The sequence below is a fragment of the Ambystoma mexicanum genome, chromosome 12 (assembly GCF_040938575.1).
Source record: "Ambystoma mexicanum isolate Mex_15411 chromosome 12, UKY_AmexF1_1, whole genome shotgun sequence".
Taxonomy (NCBI): domain Eukaryota; kingdom Metazoa; phylum Chordata; class Amphibia; order Caudata; family Ambystomatidae; genus Ambystoma; species Ambystoma mexicanum.
Genome location: NC_090936.1, coordinates 565,894,471 through 565,916,263, shown reverse-complemented (window position 1 = coordinate 565,916,263; position 21,793 = coordinate 565,894,471).

The following is a 21,793-nucleotide window of genomic DNA, read 5'->3' as shown; positions in this document are numbered from 1 at the left end:
GGGTATTGCTACTCACCTTGAAGAGCTGGGTAGCCACCCCAGTGCAAATGTACTTTTTTTTACACTAGCATGCAATTATTTGTACTGTAATAGAAAGTACTTTTTAAAACGTTTGAATTAATCTGTGATGTATTTGGATACTTTGAAATATTTTGGCTTTTTATGCAAAAAGCTATTTATTTATCTGTACTGCATTAATACATACATACAATTAATACATTTAAAAAACTAGATCGGCTACCTTCAAGCTGAAAGAGCAGCACAAACAGAAGTAGAGTTTTCACTAGGGCCTATTCACCAATACAATTGGAAGCTCTGAGGCCATTTATCGTGACAGAGAGTCTGCAACCTTATTATTGAATGGATTCTCAGAAGGCTTTAGCACTCCTTACCAAAGCCTTAAATTAGACAGGTCAGCTGGAAATCTCAAATCGGCCAAGCAATGCCAGAGATAGTTGAGTAGATGATTAACAAGTAAATTTCCCTGAGTCTCATAGAGGGCTGCTTTAAGCCAACCCCATGGGAGTTTAGTTGTCTCACCATTGTGTCTTCCAGTGCTATGCGGATGACACCCAGTTCATTTTCAGGCTACCCTAAGCCTCCTCCTCCCCGTCCCTCATCTCTGACTGTCTGTCTGCTATCCAGGAGGGGTGTGCCGCCAAAATGACGTCTGCCTTAATGCCAGCAAGACTGAGATTCTCCTCATCGTCACACCCACTCCCTCCTTCCCTGTTGCTCTCTGGCCGGCCTCTCTTGGCCCTCCTCCTGCTCCCACCTTTGAGGCTAAAAACCCCGGGGTCATCTTCGACTCCACACTCTCCTTCTCTCCTCACATCTCTGACGTCTCTAAGAAGTCACACTACCAACTGCACCTCCTCAGAGGTATTCTTCCTTTCTTCTCCTTCCCACAGAAGCTCACTGTCTCCAGAGCTCTGGTTCTCTCTAGACTGGATTATTGCAACAGCCTCCTTCTAAATCTGCCTGCTTCTACTCTCAGCCCTCTGCAACTTATCCAGAATAGGACTGCGAGACTTGTCCTTGGCCTCAAGCCCAGGGTTCGTATATCTCCAGGACTGAAATCAGTGCACTGGCTCCCAGTGGCTGCGAGGATTAAGTTCAAAGCCCTCTGCATCGTCCATAAGGCCTTCTGGGGCCTCAATACCTTCAACTCTCTCTTCCTAAATATCTTCCTTCTCTAGCTCTCCGCTCATCCACCTCCAACTCCCTCAGGGTCAGTCGCTTCTCCAAGCAACGAGTTGGTGGTAGATCTCTTTCTTCAGCTGGGTCTTCCCTCTGGAACAGCCTCCCTGCCTCCTTCAAACTTCAGGAGAATCATCTCTGGTTCCGGAAGCACCTCAAAACCTTTCTCTTTGCTTCCGCATTTTCTCCCCCTCTCCTTTTCTGACCTACTGGCTTACCTGAACTGCACTGGCGACCTGGACACCCTCTGATCTCGGGCCCTGGTCCCCCCACCCGGCACACACATGCACTGGCCACCTGGCAACCCCCGCACTAGGGGACTGTTTCTGTATCCCTACAGTCCCTCTTCCAGCCCTTGCACCCGATGTATGCACTTACCATTGCCACTTGTTGGCCGTACTTATTATTGTTATCATCTTCTCATGTACTGCACTGTCCCTGTACCTTCCCATGCACTTGCACGATCTGAATGACACCTGGCCTAGTAGGATCGCTGTCCGTCCTCCCTTTGTGCTCCTCCCTTGCCTCGTTGTGCCTTGAAACACTTGTGTACAGGCACGTTATAAATGCCATATCATATCATATCATATCATACCATTGAGAGCTGTTCCAAAGAAAGAGTTGGGTCAAATCAGACACATCCACCATTATTGATGTACATGAGGCAATTCAGTCAGTGATTGGCTAGATGAGGAGCAGTGTTCAGTGGTGTACACCTTGTTTGAGGAGGCAATGAACCTCGTTATGTCAGTAGGGTTGGGTGCGCTGATCGTGAAGGCTGATATAGAGGCAGACTTTTGCCTGCTCCCAGTCAACCCAGATAGTTTCCACTTGCTGAGCTTTCAGTTGCGTGGTGATATTTATTTTGATAAATGTGTGCCTAAAAGGTGCTCAGTGTCATGTGCTTATATCACTTCATTTCTACAGTTGGCTCCATGAAGAGACACAAAGTTTGTAACATTGCTCACTATTTAGATGACTTTGCGTAGGAGGTTTAAATACCAAACAATGCAGCAAGACTTTGCAGGTATTTCTAGGTTTGGCAGATGACTTGTGGGTCCCATTGACATGCAACAAAACAGTGGGCCCGGTATTGTTGATTAGTTGTCTAGGCATTGAGATAAAGGAGATTGTGCAGGCTTCCAAGGAAAGAAATTATAGAAGTTAGCAGGAGTATTAATGGCATGAGTAGGAAGGAGAATGCGACTTTGGATAAGCTACAAAACCTAATTGGGCAGCTTAATTAAAGTTACCAGAGGGCAAGGGATTTCTGGGGTGCTTATGTTCCAAGACCACAGATTTGTCACAGAGCCATCATCGTGTGAGCTTGGGAGTAGGCGTAAAGCACGATATCACAGTGTGTGAGGATTTCATGCTTAACTCGAATGTGATCTGCCTGTAGAGGGAGCTTTGGCAGAGTAGCAAGCAGCTACAATGTTTCACTGATGTGTCAGGGTGTCACGACTTGACTTCTGCCCTGTAGGAGTACAAAGATGAGAAGAGGCTAAAGCACCCACTCTCCCCTCTCACCTTTACAAACCAAGAGACAACCCACTCATAAAGGTAAAACAGGCACAGTCAAGAGCTATTTCTCCTTCACCTTTTATGATAGTGAGGTCCGTGGGAAGGCTATCCTCTCAAGAGGGGTCTGAATGTGAAACAGCAGCAGCCCAAACAGCGAAATATAACTGTCCAAAACAAAGGAATGTCCAATCAATGTTCTTTAAAATATATATACTTTATACACACCATATGCAATAATAACAAAATAGATGATGGGTAATGAGAAGGGGGAGACAAGACAATTAAAACCACAGTGTACAAAAAGGATATGTTCTTCATGTTGCCGAAATGGATTAGTGTGACCTAGCAAGTCTGTAGGGCCCATAATGGACCAAGAGGGGCAGTTATCAGACATATCTTTGCAGTGTTTTTGCCATTTGACAACAGTGAGGTACTATAATTGTTAGTCAAAAACATACTTGCACCAGGTAAAAATCAGAGAATTTTTTCTTATTTCGCTAATGCATAGCGAAAGTAGCAGGGCAGATTGGCAAGCAGGAAGTAACGTTTTTTGTGGAGATTTTCACAGCAAAAGAATTAAGGAGTGGGGCAGCTGCCCATTTGGTGGTTGTCACATTCTTTACTTAATTAAAAGGACAGTCAGACCTGACTAAAAGCCATAATGTCAGAACAGCTAATAATGGCTGGGAGCGATTGGAAGGTGTTTCGATTGAGCATATGCTATCAGTACTATTCTAGGATCTGGTCATGCTATTGAATGCCCTGCAGTACATGTTTTTCAGGAACCTATGAACACTTGCTGTTCAGAGCAGCCTTTTTGGTGTCCTTCTCCTGGGCCTTCTGCATTAGTGAAATCCTGCCACCCAGCAAACAGTCAGATGGGGTATTTTGGTAGTAGGTGTTAAGGAGACGAGGGAGGAAATCAGAAGGTCTAAGACAGGCCATCTAGGTAAGAAGTGATGGGTTCTGGTGAACTGCATGATTGGTGAACAATCCTGCCCTGCTCAGTGCTTCCTTTGAGGGTCTTACTGGCTGTTAGGACATGGGGCCTGCTAAATGTACTGATACACCAGGGTGGGCTCCCTCTAACCTTTTTCAGTTTCATGCAGTCATGAAGTTGGCACTGGTCCAGGTAGGAAGGAAATATGGTGCTGAAAATCAGATTGTTATAGGAGGTATGTGAGGGGAATTGAGTCTGCAGCTGGTTGCAGTCATTAAAGTGATCTCCCTTCCCCTGACCCCCAAAAAACAGGTGGTTCGGCAAGAAAGAAGAAAGAGGAATGGGTCATAGCCCATTCTTTTGTAAAACAGGCTGAAAATTGGGTGACCTTTCGTCGGAAGGGAAAGAAGTCCACGTTTCAAAACTAGGGTTTGAAGCGGTTTGGGAAGTCAGGCATGAAATGGGGTGATTTGGAGGAACTGTTATCTGCACTTCTGATCAAATTTACACCAGATGACATTATAGTGCATGTAGGGGGCAACACCATCACATTCAAAGGCAGAGGCAATTGTTAAAGGAAATGTCGGAAACTAAGCAACTAGGGGATTGCGATCTGCTTTGGTCCAAGATAATATCCAGATACCCCTGGATTGGTGCTCGATCATATAAGGCAGTTGAGAAATCAAGAATACAGCTGAACTTGACTATGGTCAGGTTTTGCCAAAGGATAGGCTTGCCACTATTGGACACTGCCTGAACATATCAGGCTACTATCGCAATGATGGTGTGCAACTCTCAGAGGTAGGGACTGACCTATTTTTTGCTAAACATGCATCAGAGAGAATGAATTTGTGTAAAGTAGTTTCTTAGGGTGGGGGCTGCAAAGGGGCCTAAATCCCTTGTTGCCGTGGCAGTCACAAATGCGATGAAGCAGAGAAAGAATTATCTCAAAAATGAAAAGACTGACCAAAGATGCCTCATTGTCCCTTTGGAGGCCTGACATGGTAGAGACCTGGCATCCCTGCAGCTTCCATTCACATTGAAAAAGACAGCACTCCTTACTGCTTGTACCTGAGGCCATACAGGACTGCAAAGAAGGGCCAGGCACGTTTGGGATGTGAGACCTAAATTGGACGGCTGGACAAAAATGAGGGCATTGCTATGAAAATAAATTGGTATTTTTCTGCAAAATGCAGAGAGCTTGGTGATGGTACTCATGCTGATCATGTTGTAAATATGTAATAAATTGCAGCTTTAACATTTTCCACCAGAGAAGCAATGGTCTGCCTCATTCTTGCATCAATTGCATTAGGCATGGTAGAAAATAAGGGACCGGTGAAATGGTTGGTAAGTGTATCAAAAGCCCTAGGGTGGACGACCTCCCAGGTTATGACACTCTACGTGGAAAGGAGAGGATTGCCTCCCAAACCTCTCTGCTTAAATGGTACTTCTGTGCAGACAAACAGCATGATCACAGGCTTGCTAACCTGCCAAACACTCCTCCCCACTGTGTGACCATTAATTCACCACAATGCCACCAGTCTACAGGCGGCTGCCTAGGGCTTTTTTTCGGGAACCGGAAATGGGTGTGGAGGCTGTTTCACAGTGTCTCTGATAGCACATTAATGGCCTTTTACATTTTCACATGAATTTCTGTAGAAATAGAGAGAAGTAAAAAGTGAGTAAACGCTACTAGGCATACCATGCCAGGCAGTGTTTACTTTTGATTGTGAGAGCCGCTTGCCATGCTCTCATAGCAAGCGGTGCTAAGAATTTCTATTTATTTTTGATATGGCAGACAGCGTTTCCAGCGTTATGCTGTTGCATGAATCAGGCAGACCACTTAAGCATCTCCAGCATTTGCGCAATGCTGGCTCAAAGGCTGGTGCCTTTCTATGGCAGAGAGAAAGGGAGGTGACAGAAATGCAAGTTGCGTTCTGGGCCTCCTCTCCACCATACAAATGATTGAAAATGAGCTTTGGCCTCAATGGAAGGTGTAAAGGCCGATTGCTGAGGGACTGATTGCCAACAGCCTATCCTCATACATACAAAGTAGGATTTGGGTGTTGTCAGCAAAGGAGTCAAATCAGAAGCCAAGGCAATGGATGAATTTATCAAGGGGATGGATGCAAATGTTGAATTGTACTATTGAGAGTGAAGAGCCCTGCAGTACACCATAAGATAAGGAGAGAATTTCCTAAGTAGAAGGGGAAGCACTACAGACTATACATGAACAAAACGAACTGATCAATGCCAAACCCAGGACAGCAATGATAGCCTATACAAATCAGTGGATGGAGGACAGTGTTGAATCCACCAACAGAACTAAGGAGAACAGGGCTTTGACACTGTTGTCAACCCACAGCAATGGAAGGTCATCCAGCTCAGGTGTAAACACTGACTCAGAGACCCAGATGGAATGAAGCCAAGCTTGTCCAGGAATCTAGAATGTTATAAATCTCATTAGCACCTGGGTGTGTTGAGCCAGCCTATCAGATGGCTAGGAACGCGGGCTTGAACCACTGGTACAAGGCTGGGTTCCAAGCCGCCTGACGGCCGGTTCTCGCCACCGCCAACTCCCCCCTCCACACCAACCCTCCATCCCATTTCTTTTTTTTGTTCTCCCCCATCACCCCTACTTACCTTATTTTGGCGGCGGCAGGTGCCGCTGCCACATCCACTCCTTCTCTTCGCCTCCTGCAGGGTGCCATGGAAAAGGGAGAGGGGCTCCATATGAACCACTGGTACAAGCCCGTGTTCCAAGCCACCTGATTGCTGGCTCCCCCCACCGCCAACTCCCCCCCCGACACCAACCCTCCATCCCATTTCTTTTTTGTGTTCACCCCGATTACCCCTAATTACCTTATTTTGGCAGTGGCAGGTGCCACCGCCGCATCCGCTGCTCCTTCTCTTCGCCTCCCACAGTGTGCCATGGAAAGGGAAGAGGGGCTCTGTATGGAGACCTGCCTTCCATTTCCATGGTGGCCATCTTGGTAAAGGATTTTCCTTCCTACAGCAGAATGTGCAGGCGTCCAGTTGTAGGAAGGAAAATCCTTTTTTTTTAGCACCTTTAGCACCCCTGGTTCCGCTTTGGTAACCCGGAGTGCTAATGGCCTTCCTCCCCCATTCCAGCCCCCTGGAACGAGGGATGAACGCCACAATAAAATCACAAATATTCCTTGCAGATGTACACTCAGTAACATTCCATAGTAATGGTAGCAAATAAATTAGGTGAAATCCAAATGGAGTGAAAGGAAGGCCTCTACAGAATCTGTGCAACTATAACAGTACCCATTTTGGAGTAAATACAAAATTCATGCAGGGGACCACCAACGTTTGCAGTTATGTGCTGTTGGGTCCTGTGCATGCACTTTTCAGATTTCCCTGCACACCCTGTGGCTACTGTACCACAAAAAGAGACCAGCCTGATCAGAGCCGATCCCTCAATGCTAATCACGCTATTGAGACATTGAATTAATATGTTGGAATCTTCAGTGTCGAACGCCATGGACAGGTCTGAAATAAAATAAGATCAGCTGAATCATACTTATATCTTAGTTACAGAGGTTCATCCCGTATGCATAACCGGGCTGTGATATGCAATGGGCAGCATCTGGATTGAACACTAGCCAGAAGTAGACCCGCTTTGAGAAAGCTTGACAGTTGAAAAGTGGCTTCTCCTTCCATGAATTTATTCAGGAAGCAGAGATCAGATATGGTCCTACCACTTGCATGGTCAGCAGGGTCCACATGGGCCTGTATTTTAGTAAAGGTGAGACTTAAGCATCTTTCAGCTGCGGTGGAAAAACACCTCTCTGAAATGAGGTCTTGATAATATTTTCCAAATCTTCTGCCAACAAGACAATACATTCTTTTATACATTTAGGAAGCAGGGGGCCCAGGAAAGAGCCCTGGACTTTCAATCCCCACACTCTCTTCTTATATCTTTGCTAGGAACGAGTTAATTCTTCTGTGAGCGAGTGTGTCATCCATTGATGTAACAGGAAATAAGCAAATTGACAAAGGGGTCCTGGGAGTCCCTCTGCCAGACATTAGTCCTGGTTACGAGAGACTTACCCAGAGTCTTTAGCTCACTATCTTTCACAGAGAAGAAATATCCCAAATATATCAGTCTTTGTCCTGCCCTGGGGCAGTCCAGCACCGAAATGCTAGGCAATTCTCCTCTGAACAAGAGTACCAACAGAAACCCCAGACACGTGTTTCGGTCTGGTTGGACCTCATCAGTAGGGTGGATCTGTGCCTCTCTAATAATAGTGAGCAAGGGGTCCACGTCTGGATTCCCCTATTAACTTTCGGGTGAGACCCAAAGTTACTTAAATATGCAAATTAACAAGCCTGATTGCATATGGTCTTTCCCCTTCTGTAATGGCTTGGCAGGCGAAGAACGGTGGTCTGGAGGGTTGCCCAGAACATTGCCAGTGGTTAAGATTCATTCTAAACCTTCCAGCCATCACCTCTTTGTTTTTGCCTTGTCACCCCGAGTTGGACGGGTATGCCCAGACGTGGGTCCCGTGCCTGCTGGGCCTAGAGACCCAAGCTACTCCTCACTGATGAGCCCCAACGAGGGTGAACCATGTTTGGGGATGCTTATGGTCTCGTGCAGAAGGGATGTGGCCTAGCAGTTCAGGCAGGACTGCCCCTTATTGGGTGGGGCCAAGCCTGATTGCATATGGTCTTTCCCCTTCTGTAATGGCTTGGCAGGCGAAGAACGTGGTCTGGAGGGTTGCCCAGAGCATTGTCAGTGGTTAAGATTCATTCTAAACCTTCCAGCCATCACCTCTTTGTTTTTGCTGTAACAGGAAATAAGCCAGAGAGTGATGAGGCAAAGATGTATTAACATTGTAGTCTTGCAAGAAAACAAGCAGCCTCCAATTCTAACCTTGCAGACCCAACTAACCCACTCCACCCTCCAGATCGGCTGTCCTTTCACCCTTCAAGATGCTAGACCTCATTTCTTCCAAGTGTCCTATGTAGACCTTCTTGCACATTGTTCACGCCTTCCCACGACACCGCACACCCTTGTATTCTCGAAAAAGTCCATTGTTTAGCTTCAAAGCCTTCAGTTGTTACTTGATAAAGCACTTCCGGTTCAGCTCTGCAGATGCGCCAACTTGCAGTCCACCCTCCTCAGGTGAGGGCATTGGTCCCCCCCCACCAGTTTCCTGTCCCCAATAAAAGTCCCTTGTCTTTGACAGCTAGAACTAGCATATCCCAAACATGGCAGCCAAATGGCTTTCACTCACTAACCTCAGGTGTCCCAGAGATGCTTAGCTCAGCACCTCTCATAACGCATGTCCCGCCCATAGTCGATGACAATAGTTCATGGGGAAATCCTCAACAAAAGTCCACTTTGATTTAAAGAAAAATAATAAACACTTAGACTGGTGGTGTGTATGTGTGTCGATGGCATCCAATGGGGAAAGTACCATTTATAAACTCATAAGCCCTCCCACTGAGTTCATCTGCCCTCCCCCAACTCTGTCAGGTGGCCATGATTACATTATCCCATTTTATTGGAACCTAAATAGAAGAGCATCAATGTTGACAGAGCCCCCCTTTTGTGATTCCTGTGTAACTAACATTACACTCCTAAAACACTGAATTCTCTCATAATTCTCCAGTTTTTCATTTGCACTGGGAATTCTAAAAGGCCGAAAAAGCACACACCTATCTTTTTTTCTTGCTGTATTTTTTCTCTCAACTTTTCACAAATTCAAGTAATTACTTTTTTAATATGCATTCCTTGTATTCTTCATTAAATTATCCATATCATAGTTATTATACACACATTGGTGGTGATGTAAGGTTGATCGGACACTTTGCAATGCACTGTACAAATAATATGCCCTGGAGTGCACAGAGTGGCTGTACAAAAAGCTATCTCAAAAGAATGTTTCTCCCCATTAACAATGCCTCTAACACCGGCAGACTTTTCTGCATATCTGTAATCTTCCTAATCTCCAACTCAACAATTTCTATCTAGGTACTAAATTGGGCCATTCTTTCAAAAACTGTATATGAAGCTCAACAGCCCTCTTCTCCAGCACTGACCAAATTGCATGTAACTGTCTAGTTTAAGTATGAACTGTGAAGTGGGCATCTGTCTCAGGCACTAAAACAAGCTCTACACATTTGCCTTTACCTCAAAACAGTCTTCTGTCTGCCAGAGTGAACCCAAATGCTTTCAATTTCCAACATATTCTATTCCCTACTAGCAGTATTTGACCCTATCCTAACTTATTGAAACATTGCACCTGGGTTAGCTGTAGAGACCACAATATCCAAGTCGAGCCACTTCCAAACCACAAATCAGGGGTTATTCCTACAAGGCAGTTTTACTTCTCACAATTCTCATTGTGTCCAGTCCCAAGTACATCCTGCCCAAGGACTGGACTGTATCCTGCTGGCTAGGGCACATAGACCTTTGGTTTGGCCTTTGGATGTAATAGTGCAGTATTTCAGTTCACAGAAACAACCGCTGTATTGTCAAGCATTTCTCCAAGGCTACAGTTACTCCAGCATTCCTGAATCATTTCCCAGCATTCTTGTTGAGCTGCTGTATTGAAGGTCTTCTACGATGAATAAACAGCTTATAATTCAGGTAGTCTTGTACCTCTGCACACACGATACCCCACTGTAGCTCGATTCCTACTGTCAGCACGCTCTTCATCAACTGATGTGGTTCTTCTCTGGTCAATCGACTGTGCATACTGATCACATTCAGCTCATAGATATTTGTGTTGCCGTTAGAAAGTTCTGCCCCAGATATATGCCTGGTGGCTTCTAAGGTATCTAGGTGACCATCTAGATCTTGCCCCTATAGATACCCCAAGTTGCAAGTACAGTATTTTCCCAATTCCATATCTTATCTACTACTTCCCTTTTCTGTCGTCTTCTGTGCATCTCCTCATTCTGCTGCTGGAGACGGATGACTGCCCCTTAGTGCCACTGGGAAAATTCACGGTAACCTGAAAGTGCAAAGTATAATGATTTTGGCTAAAGTGGCATTCAAAACAAGGTACCGATATCGTGACTTATCTAAGTTACTCAATGTGTCATACCACAGATTCTGACTAAGCACCTCAGTTTACTTAATACATTCCCTAATCTTGACCTCTGGAAACATCATGACTCATTACAAGTATGCCGTTAAGTGGTAAAATTGGTGGTTAATCTGTTACCGCCAACTTAACCACTATGCCAAAAATATGAGGCTAGGCTTGAAGTGGAGGATTTACCTCAAGCAATATGCTGCAGGTAAATTCCATAACTCGCCGCCCAAAAATTGGCAGAATCGGTGGAATTTCCATCACGGAATTTCCGCTGCAGTAATTCTGCCAAAAAGCCCCAAATAAAATGGGGACTTACACCTCTGCCACCACTTGTTATCTGGCGATAAATCTGCTAGACCAAGTGGTGGTAATGGTAATTCAGTTGGGTGGTTTTACAGCAGATTTACCGCCAGGATACCGCCCAACTCGTAATAAGGTCCCATGTGTTGAATCATTGTACAAGTCCTATTCGTTGATAAATTGGCAAAATACATTTGTAGAATTTGAGCAGATTTTTATCATTGGAGTATTGTTTTTGGAATCTATTATATTCAATAGTTAACACTCTAACTTCAAGGAGAGCCCAAATCTTTTTCCTAACAACACTCTTGGATCTTCAAACTTATATTGCCCTGGCAGTATAACTCTTAGCATCCCGAGAGGCAGGTTTTTCACATCTGCAATCTCACTAACATTACGACCTCATGGCTTTCTTGCTGTCACCACCATAGTGTCTGTTACTTTCGTGTACTAATAGATGGTTTTGGAGAACACTTGATTTCATCTCCTAGTGAAATGGATAGAATAACAATAGGGAATCTTGTAAGAAACATAGGATGGTTCTGAGTAAATTACAGATATATCAATTGCCTGTGCTGTTTTAGTAACAACCTACTGTAAAGGAGGCATGGGGCCTCATTACGGGTCCGGCAGTAACCCTGCCGGTGCTACATTTAAGCAATAGAACCCGAGCGTTGGGGGCATTACCGACTCAGGAATGCCCCGGGGCCCATAGGTAAGGACCCGAGCGAAGTGAGGGCCTTATCGAAGGCCCCGGGGCATTACCAGAGTCGGTAATGCCCCCGACGTGAGAGTTCTATTGCTATTAGTACCCCGGCCCGCAAAAATTGCGTGACCGGGGCACTAAAAGCTTTTTTTTGTCCCGAAACGCTGCAGCGTTTCGAAAAAAAAAAAAAAGAAAATGGCCGCCGCCATGGAAAGGGAAAACGGAGTCTGTTTTCCCTTTCCATGGCGGCCATCGGGAGCGGACGCGCTGGGAACACAAGTGTTCCCAGCGCGTCCGCTCCTGAAAAAGGATCAAAAAGAAGGTACTGGGGTTGGGAGGGTGGGAGTGGGACGGGGGAAGAGAAAAAAAAAAAACGTACCTGCGTCCCCGGCGGGGGACGAGGGAAGCCCCCAGCCGTGTGGAGGCGCAGAGTGGGGATGGCCCCGCTCCGAGTCGCCACACGGCTGGAGGCTTCCCTCGTCCCCCAGCGGGGATGCAGGACCAAGAAGGTAAGTTGGGGGGGTGGGAGTTTTGGGAAGGAAGGGAATTTAAAAAACTTACCCGAGTCCCCGGCGGGGGGCAAAGGCAGCCTCTCAGCCGCGGGGAGGCTCGGAGCCGGGATGGCCCCGCTTTAAGCCTCCTCATTGGCTGAGGGGTTGCCACGCCCCTTGCCGGGGACAAACGCCGTGGAATCCCAACGGAGGAATTCCCAGCTGGGCAGGGACCTGGCGAGAGCCAATCAGAATGCTTGTTGCATTCAGATTGTCTCTCGACGGGTTACTAATACAACCTACAACTCCGGTGGCCTAGCAAGTCATGTGCCTGTAAAATGTAAGTCCCCATTCCCATAGAGTCCAAAAGGACTCTATGGGAGTGGGGAAACAGAAGCACCAGCACAGTTGTTAACAGTGCCAGTGCCTCTGTGACCAGTCTGCCTACCCTAGCCGCTGTGCCCGGCAGGGTCCAACCTGTCGGGCACAGCGGCTCCGGCAGGCAGACTCAGAGTTTGCTGATCTGGAAACAAGGGTGCCGGTGAGCTTACCGGCACCCTTGTTTCCAGACCGGCAAACTCCTAATGAGGCCCATGGTATTACAAATAGACACAGACACAAGATTGGCAAGTTCAAAAACCTTTATTGTAACTTGAAAGGGGTGGGGGGGGTTGAAAAGCTCCTAGCTTGCCCTATAGCTAAAGATGGGAGTACTCTCAACCATTAAAGTAAAAAAAAAAACACAGTCTTAGTCATTTGTCTGTCAAAACAAAATGGCCTACACTAAAAAGAACTATTGCATGCCCTTACTCTACTACAATAAATGTGTAAAGGGAAATATGTATATGTAAAGGAAAAAACAGTGTTCAAAACAATATGTCTTGGTAACTGAGCAAAACTCCCTTCCCCACGTTTTTATCATGGGATAAGGTGGCAATTTTGGGTCTTAGAGCACACTCTGGCTTTGGACACAAGGATGCAGCTCAGGAAACGGACTAGGGCCTTCCATGAAAGAAAATCTCTTGGTCGCACAAAGTCTTTTGTTCGTACAAAGTTTCTTATCCGCAGGAAGCCTTGGGTTCAGTCAACAAAACAAAAGTTCCTTTCTTCCAGGATTCATAGTTCACAAACTTCAGGCTTTATAGCTCACGTAGGTCTTCCACTATCAGGCTTAGACCTTCCGATCACACTTTCTCACAGTTTGTTCCAGGTCTCCCTCTTTCGGGCTCAGACCTTCCAAATCACAATTGCTCACAGTTCGCTACAGGTCTCCCTCGGTCAAACTCGGACGCTCCAAATCACAATTGCTCACAGTTCACTTTCTCAACGAAGACTTTCGAATTAGCGAGGGGTTTTACAAATACCTCAGCATGACCAATTCGATAACTGTTCACTTACATTTCACTTTTCGTATTCCCTTTCTCACTGATGTCAGATACATTTGTAATTCATGAGATTCTCGGTTTTTCATTTTTCCGCTTGCTCCACTATGCACACTTAAACAGAGACCTTCGATTGGGCACTTTCGCTATGCCAGACCACTCTGTTATCTCTCCATGTCTCAGTTGTTCATTTCACAGTTCTGCAATACATTGGCATCTTAATCACATTTTACTTTCACTAGTGTCTTCTCAGTATACGCGCAACCTTCATTCTCGTGACCTTTGCCGCTTGTAAATTTTATCTACCACACAGACCGGCCTTTCACAGCTTTTCCGTCTGTGCTGGTTTCTGTGCTTGCGTCTTTGATCTAGGAGCCAAGGTTGATACCAGAGCTGCTGCTTCACCTCCCCAACTTGGTCATTCACCCGGGAGGGCTGCTGGAATCTTTTGCACATAATGCTGGCTTCACAATTCTCTTTTTTGTCTGTGTCACTTGTACAGCCTTCAAGATTCTTTGGAGGTAACTATCGTTCGCTGGGCCGACCAAGTTCTCTCTACTCCTTGATTCTGCTTCTCGGGCTGCTGTCACACTCCACCTGCATCCTGCTGCCCCAGAAGAACTGCTCCTTCTTGTGCTTTGCCCTGGTCAGAGTGTGTCCCAGTGTTCCACCCAGTATCCATGTGGGGAAAGTCAATGGGCATTAGGTGTATGCAATGTTGGTCAATTGCCTGACTGTACTAACGGGACATGCCCAGTGTAATGTTTGAGTGTTAGTCTTTCTTCGCTCAGACCTCCTCTTTCTCTGCTCAGTTTTGTGCACGAACGGGGGGGGAATTGGAAAATGGGAATCTCCTAAAATATAGGATGGGGTAAAGGTGTTGAAAAGGGAGGGATACCGCGTCTCGCCATTGCTTATCCCAACCCCACTCCGTGAGAACCCCTCACCCAGGTGATCCTCCCGCACCGGTCCACCGTCAGGGTCTGGATCCAAAGGCGATGGCTGTGCCCTGGGCACCTGGACAAGAGATCCCCATGGACTAGACAGTGAGACACTCTCGGGTTTTCTCACACTACCCAGGTTTAGTAAATGCTTCTAGTGATGGTGTCACTACTTTGGTTTGTGCGGAAGAGTTCAATGCTTGGAGATATTCTTCATCTAAAAGTCAATTAGGAAGGGCTTCACACAGATAGGGTACTCAGGTGGCTCTTGAATAAACCCTAACCATAACTCAACCCAGCATTGCCAAGCCCCTCCGAATCTACAAGTATCCCCTTGCTAGTGGACAATATAGCACTTTTTTATGAAGAAGACAGAATCTAAAGATCTGATACGTCGATCTGCTAAGGCTATTGCCTTTTCCAGTCGGAAACACTGACCCATGTCGGATGTCCCTGCAGCCTAACAGCTGAGTTTGATATCAGGAGGATGAAATGGGACCCGTTCCACCTGAGGGCCAAAGGAGACTTTAATCAGCACTCAGTCTTGGGATGTACGGAGCGGCCAGGGGCAAGTTGTTCTCCTGAAATGGCAGCTTCAACCTGATTGTGGACGAGACTAACAGAAAAAACAAAAATGTCATATATTCTAACAATCAGGCATCTGTCAGATGCAAGTCATTTGACACAGCTTTAACAGGTGGAGAAACACGTAAGTGCATATGATGCCCCTACAAGACTTGGTATGGACTGAACCCTGTTTACCTGTCTGGTGTGATTCTCATACTAAGCAACACCAGGGGAAATGCATTGGGCCATTACAGCCCAGTCTTTTGGCAATGTTGTGCTAGCTTATTCCTCAAAACCCCATGCCTTCTCTCTACTGCCTCCCTTAGCCCATTTGATCTCTTCTGTCTCTCCAAAATTCCAGTGTTGTGCGGACAACACACAACTCTCATTCAAGCTTCCCTCCTTTGCCTCCTCTTCTTCCTCTGTCATTCCTGACTGTCTTTCTGCTATTCAGGCATGGTGCTCTGCTAATGATCTCTGCCTTAATGCCAGTAAGACTGAGATCCTTCTGATTGGGACTCCTTCCCTCCTACACTCTGATGCATCCTCCCTTTCCTCATCTTCCCCCAGAAACTCAATGCCTCCAGAGCTGTGGTCCTCTCCAGGCTGGACTACTTTAATAGCCTCTTCCTCAACCTTCCTCACTCCTCCATTCGCCCCCTTCAACTAATCCAGAATAGGACTGCAAGACTTATCCTTGGATTCAAGTCCAGGGACCACATCTCTCCAGCGCTAACATTTCTCCACTGGCTCCCGGTTGCTGCAAGGATCAAGTTTGAGAGCCTCTGCATCATCCATAAGGCTTTCTGGGGCTTGGGACCCCACTATAGCCAACCCTCTCTCCCTAAATACCACCCTGCTAGAGCCCCTCAGTATGCATCCAACTCTCTGCAGGTCAGGTGCTTCTCCAAGCATAGAATGGGGGGTAGATCCCTCTCCTCCATAGTTGCCTCCATCTGGAATGGCCTCCCTGCCCCTCTCAGACTTGAGCTGGAACTCCTTACGTTCTGGAAGTTTCTCAAGACCCTATTTTTCTCTTCCTCCTTCCCTCTCCTGGTCCCTTGCAAATTGTACCCCTTTTCATCTTGACTGGTTGTCAGGTTCCTTTGGATTCTTACAAGGCACCATGACCTCGCCTACTAGCCTACCCCTGCACTTGCCCTTCTAGGCTCCATCCTCCTGCACTAGTCTGGCTGGGCCTGCATCCCCTGAATTCCCTGCAGCCCCTTTCCTTGCACTTAGCACGTCGATGTTCTGTCCCTGCACTCTCTTCTGCCTGGGCTCTGTCCACCTGTCCTCCCCTGGCACTCGCTCACCCCTCCAGCACTCCCTCCCCCTCTCCACTGCACTTCTGTTTACTGCACTCGCACAATACGAATATCACAAGGCCTAGTAGGACCGTTCGGTTCTGTCATCCATGCCCCCCCCTTTTCTTGTTGCGCCTTATAAAAACCCAATAATTAAAATGAATGTGGCTAGAAGTGACTTTATAATGATTATTATTTATTTTATTGTGCCATACAGTACAATTTGTACTTTTAACACAGACAAACATCAATGATAAAATGTAACATTTCATAAACCCCACAGTTAATTACAGAAGATAAAATCACACCCTACAAAATTATCCTCAGCTTTCTTAAACCAATCCATTAAGAAACCACTGCACAGGCCTTTAGAAATTCCAGTATACGTATAGACAGAGACAGTTCATTACGGTTTATAATTCTCCACCACAGATCTTGTTCTGTGGGCATGAAGTTCAGCAAGAGAACACGAGTCCGCAAAGTCCACAGGCTAGGGCACTGCACACACAAGTTTAGTTAAGTTTAGTTTATTATTTGTATAGCGCCGCCTGGCCCTGAGGCATCCAGGTGCTTTAGATGAGTACAACATAGCAAGATGATACAACATGGTCTTGCGGTAGACAAAACAAGGGGTTTAGAACATTATCAGACAGTTACATATATGCAGATATAATACATCATGGTCCTTTGGTGGACAGTTCAGGGAGTTTCGAGCATTATCAAACAGTTACAGATAGTGTAGAGGGTTTTGTAAAGGAATCCAAAATTTACGCGGGATGCAGGCTGAAGGCATGCTAATAGTGTCAGGATGACGGCTTTACATTTCTTTGGTCAGTAACCATGTTTTGGCACAGTGTCTAAATCTGTGAAAGGACGGTTCAGATCTAAGCTTGAGTGGAAGTGAGTTCCATAGTTTAGAGGCAAGCACAGGGAAGCTAGAGCCTCCTGCTTTTTTGGAGTTTATATCTGGGGATGTTTAAGCAATATGTTTGAGCTGATCTGGTTGGACGAGCTGGGGTATGGTGAGTGAGCTTGTCTGATAAGTATCTGGGTGCTTGGTTAGATAGGCATTTGTGAGTGAGTGAAAGGGTTTTGTATTCAATCCTTTGCGGTATAGAGAGCCATTGGCAGGAGCGTCTGAAGTCAGAAATGTGAGCATGTTTGGGTATGTTCAAGGCTGCTCGCAGAGCGTTATTTTGGATAACTTGCAGCTTGTTAATATTTTTCAGGCTGGTGCCCAAGTATAGAGCGTTGCAATAGTCGACTTTAGAGAGGACTAGCGCTCTAGCTAGGGTGGTGCAGTTGGACGGTGAGAGGTAGAGTCTGCTGGCATTGATAAGCTTACAGGTGTAAGCAGTGGAGGATGAGATGGAGTTAATCTGTCTTGTCAATGTGAGGGAGGAATCGAGGTAAATCCCTAAGGTTTTGACGCTGTTGGAGACAGTGATGTTATTGCCCTCGATAGTGAATGCCTGGTAGAGTTTGTCGAGTTTTTGAGTCGGGGTTGGGAAGCTCAGTCTTGTCGTCTTTGGGGCACAGGCCGTGCTTGGCCATCCATTCCTGTATAATGGAATAAATGTTGTTGAGAGTCGTGAGGTCTGTGGAGTAGTCACCTGATAAAGAGATCAGTATTTTGGTGTCATCTGCATAATTGGTGTAGATGACACCCATGCGGTCCAGAATGTCGAAGAGGGGTTTTGTAAACACATTGTATAGTGTGGGGGAGACGCAGGAGCCCTGAGGGACGCTGCATGTGACTGGGGCTGGTTCGGCGGAGGCTGTGGGTGCGAAGACCCTCATCGATCTGTTGGTTAAGAAGGACTGGATCCATGCGTTAGCATTGTCTGAGAATTTTGCTGCAGAGGTTAGGTGTTTGCAGAGGATGTCATGGTTGGCCAGGTCCAAAGCAGCCGATAAGTCAAGGAGGAGAAGGAGTGCTAGTTTGCCATTGTCTTTGATGTTGTCCATCTGTGTCTTAAGGTCGATCAGTGCAGTCTCGGTGCCGTGTTTAGGGCGGAAGCCTGATTGTCTAAGTCCTAGTAAGTTGTTTTTCTCAAGGTGGTACTGTATCTGGAGGTAGGCAGCTCTGTCTAGGATTTTAAGGAGGAAGGGTACAGTCGTGATAGGTCTGTAGTTGGTGGGGATGCTTGGGTATAGGGTGGGCTTCTTGAGTAAGGGAAGAACCCAAGAATCCTTGAGGTTGTTGGGTACTATGTTGGATGTGAAAGATGAGTTAATGAGGGATGTGATAAAGGGGGCAAGATGTTTGGCTGCATCTTTAATGACTGGGGCTGAGCAAGTGTCGCCTTGGCATTTGGACGGTTTCAGCAAGTTGATTATAGCTTCGACCTCTTTGATAGTTATGGTGGAGAATTAGAAAAGGTTATTGTCATCATTTTGAGGGGTGTGGGTATGGGAGGCGGGGGAGGTGTTATCAGTGAAGGTGAGGCTTTCTTTCTTAGACTCGATTTTGGCTTGTAACACAGCAATTTTGCCTAAGAGAGCTTCCTGTATGTTCGTGCACCAGGAGATGTCTTTGTTGCATGTGTCTGGAATGGGGGAGGGGGATTCGAGGTCTCTCAGGATGTTGAAGAGCTCTTTGGTATTGGATTTGGCGTTGCAGATTCTTTCTTTGTACATTTTTTTTTTGTCTGGATGATTGCCGTCTTATAGATATTTGAGGCCAGAGCTTAGGAAGTGCTTTAAAGTCTCTATTTGTCTGTGACAGTGGCAACAGCGTCTCTGTTCCCGAGGGACATTGTTTTGGCAACCCAATATTTCTTGTGTTGGAACCAGATTTAGTCTAAATCTTAGGATTTCCAGCCTAAAATGTCTTGATGGGTATTTTATTAAGTAGGCTGAAACAGTATTAAAGCTTTTGACTGTATACACAAAATGATCACCAAAACATTGATATGGCAACAGAGCATCCTGTAAATTAGCCCATACATTTGTGGTTTTCGGTGTAATACCCAGTTCTTCCTTAGATGCGCCAATTAGTTGTAGTGTATTTAAATACTGTACAGACCATTCAACTAATACCTGACATGACTCCTTGGTCCACACAGCGTTTAAGCCTTCATAAATTGAGGCTGGTGGCGGTGCCAGAATACCGGCAAACATTTGCGATTTCCCCAGTCGATCATACTTTCAATGGGCAATTGGCCTAATTCAAACAATATCCCCACTAGTGGGACCGACTGGGGTAAACGCAACAGCCCTCTCCACAGTAATCCTTCCAATTAGACCATTCAACTCGTGATTTCGTGATTGAGCCCCAAATATTAGCTATGGGACCATTTGCTGTTTATACAATTTTAGGGCTGGCAAAATCGAAAACCTTCCAAATTTCACGTCAAAAAGGCGCAACTTAACAAGTGCTCCCAAAAAAATCAGCATTCAAGTCTACCATGAGGTCAGAACTACTTAAACTGTCATAAACAGGCGTCCCTAGGTATGTACATTTGTTAACCACCTCAAGCCTACCGGTTTTTAATTTCCATGGTAACATTTTACAATTTTGTTTTACCTCTTTTGAGGACCACAATCTTTGATTTCCCTGTATTTAAGGACACATCTAAAGTATCCAGAAACCCTTCAACTGCAATCAGAGCTCTTTGATGCCCTATGGCGGTTAAGTCACAAATTACAATATCATCTGCATACAATAGGTGTTGAATGACCAGCTCACCCAGTCTCAGAGGATTTGTTCTTACTTTCTTCAAGTGGTTCAATATGCCCCATATATAAAAGCAAAATAGGAATGGGGCCAACACGCATCCTTGACGTAAACCCCTATTGGTCTCCAACCATTGTGTATAGCCTCCGTACGCATCAAGCCTCACCCTCATTCTAGTGCCAGTGTGCATTGCCCCCAGTATGCCCAACAATGGCAGGGGGCAACCCTGGTCATGCATCTTTCTCCAAAGCAAGGCCCTATTTACATGATCCAAGGCCTTGCTAATGTCCAAGAAAGCAAAAAACACTGGTTTGGCTTGTGCTTGCGCTTGATGGGCAAGCAAATCTATCACAAATCTATTTACCGCTGTCCCCATGCCCTGACGGAAACCTGCCTGGTAGATGTCCAAAGAATTTGATTCATGTGCCCATTTTTGGAGCTCCTTCAGCAACATTTTAGCAACGATTTTATTCGAGGCATCCAACTGTGATATCGGCCTATAAAACCGTGAGCACGACCTATCGCCTCCTTTGAAGATTAATATTATGGTGGCAGCAGACCAGGTTTCGGGGAATACGTTTTTTTCCAGAATACTTGAGAACAAATCAGATAACAATTTAGACCAGTAATTTGGATTTTCTTTCAATGTTAAATTTAAAAGGCCGTCACGGCCTGGAGCGCTCCTTTTGATCAACAGATTAATGTCCTCAAGATCCCATTTAAGTATCCCCTTCCACCCGGCCTGCAACCATACAGGAGAACTACATTCCCCCAAATTCATTTATAGTTCCGTAAAATATTTAACCGAGGTTTCCTCCAATATCGCGTGGGACTGCAAGAAAGGCTCTATCCCTTCTGGCTTGATTAGTTGCCAGAATCGGCCTGAATTATTACCTAACATGCACATCAGCATCTTTTCCAAGTCATTAATGTATAGCACAAATGTCCCCCCCTTTACCCAGTTTCTGTAGGCTTGTCTCATTCTGCGTACCTCGTCTTTGTACCCTACTACAGAAGACTTTTTTAGCCCCTTAATCTCTTTATGCATTTGGTTCTTACGAGATTGTATTTCTAAATCAAACACATGATTACCACCTGTTTTGTGAAGCCCCTTCTTCAAGTGTACATTCGTAGTTAGGCTACCCAAAACCTCCGGTATAGATGAGGAGAAATCTTCAGGGGGACATAAAAACTCCAACCTAACCAATGACATATTAGTGATCACTTCTTCAAATGCCTTTGCAAGTTTAGGGGCCCATCTCACCTCATAGTTCCTTGGGTTTATTTCCACTACCATGTGCATATCTCTCTCTTCCTTTTTTGTGGGAAAAGTAGTCCTATACACCAGCAGCGCATGGTCACTCAGGTTCAGTGGAGTTATTATCAATGAGCCACCCCTTATGGCTAAATCAGCGGAGACAAATACATAGTCTAAAGTAGTTTTCCATGGCCCTGTCATCCATGAAAACCTCGGTGGTATGTCACCTTGCACGTTCCCATTCACAATTGACAAATCCCAAGCTTTCAGAGCTTGGTTAACTCTTTTACCCTGAGTCGGGACCCTTTGGCCGTACCACTTCTGTTTGGTGCCAAATACCAGTTATCGTCCAGGCATTCTGCATTAAAACCACCTAGGACTATAAGTGACGCACCATCTTCTGGGAATTCCCCTAATAGTGCCGT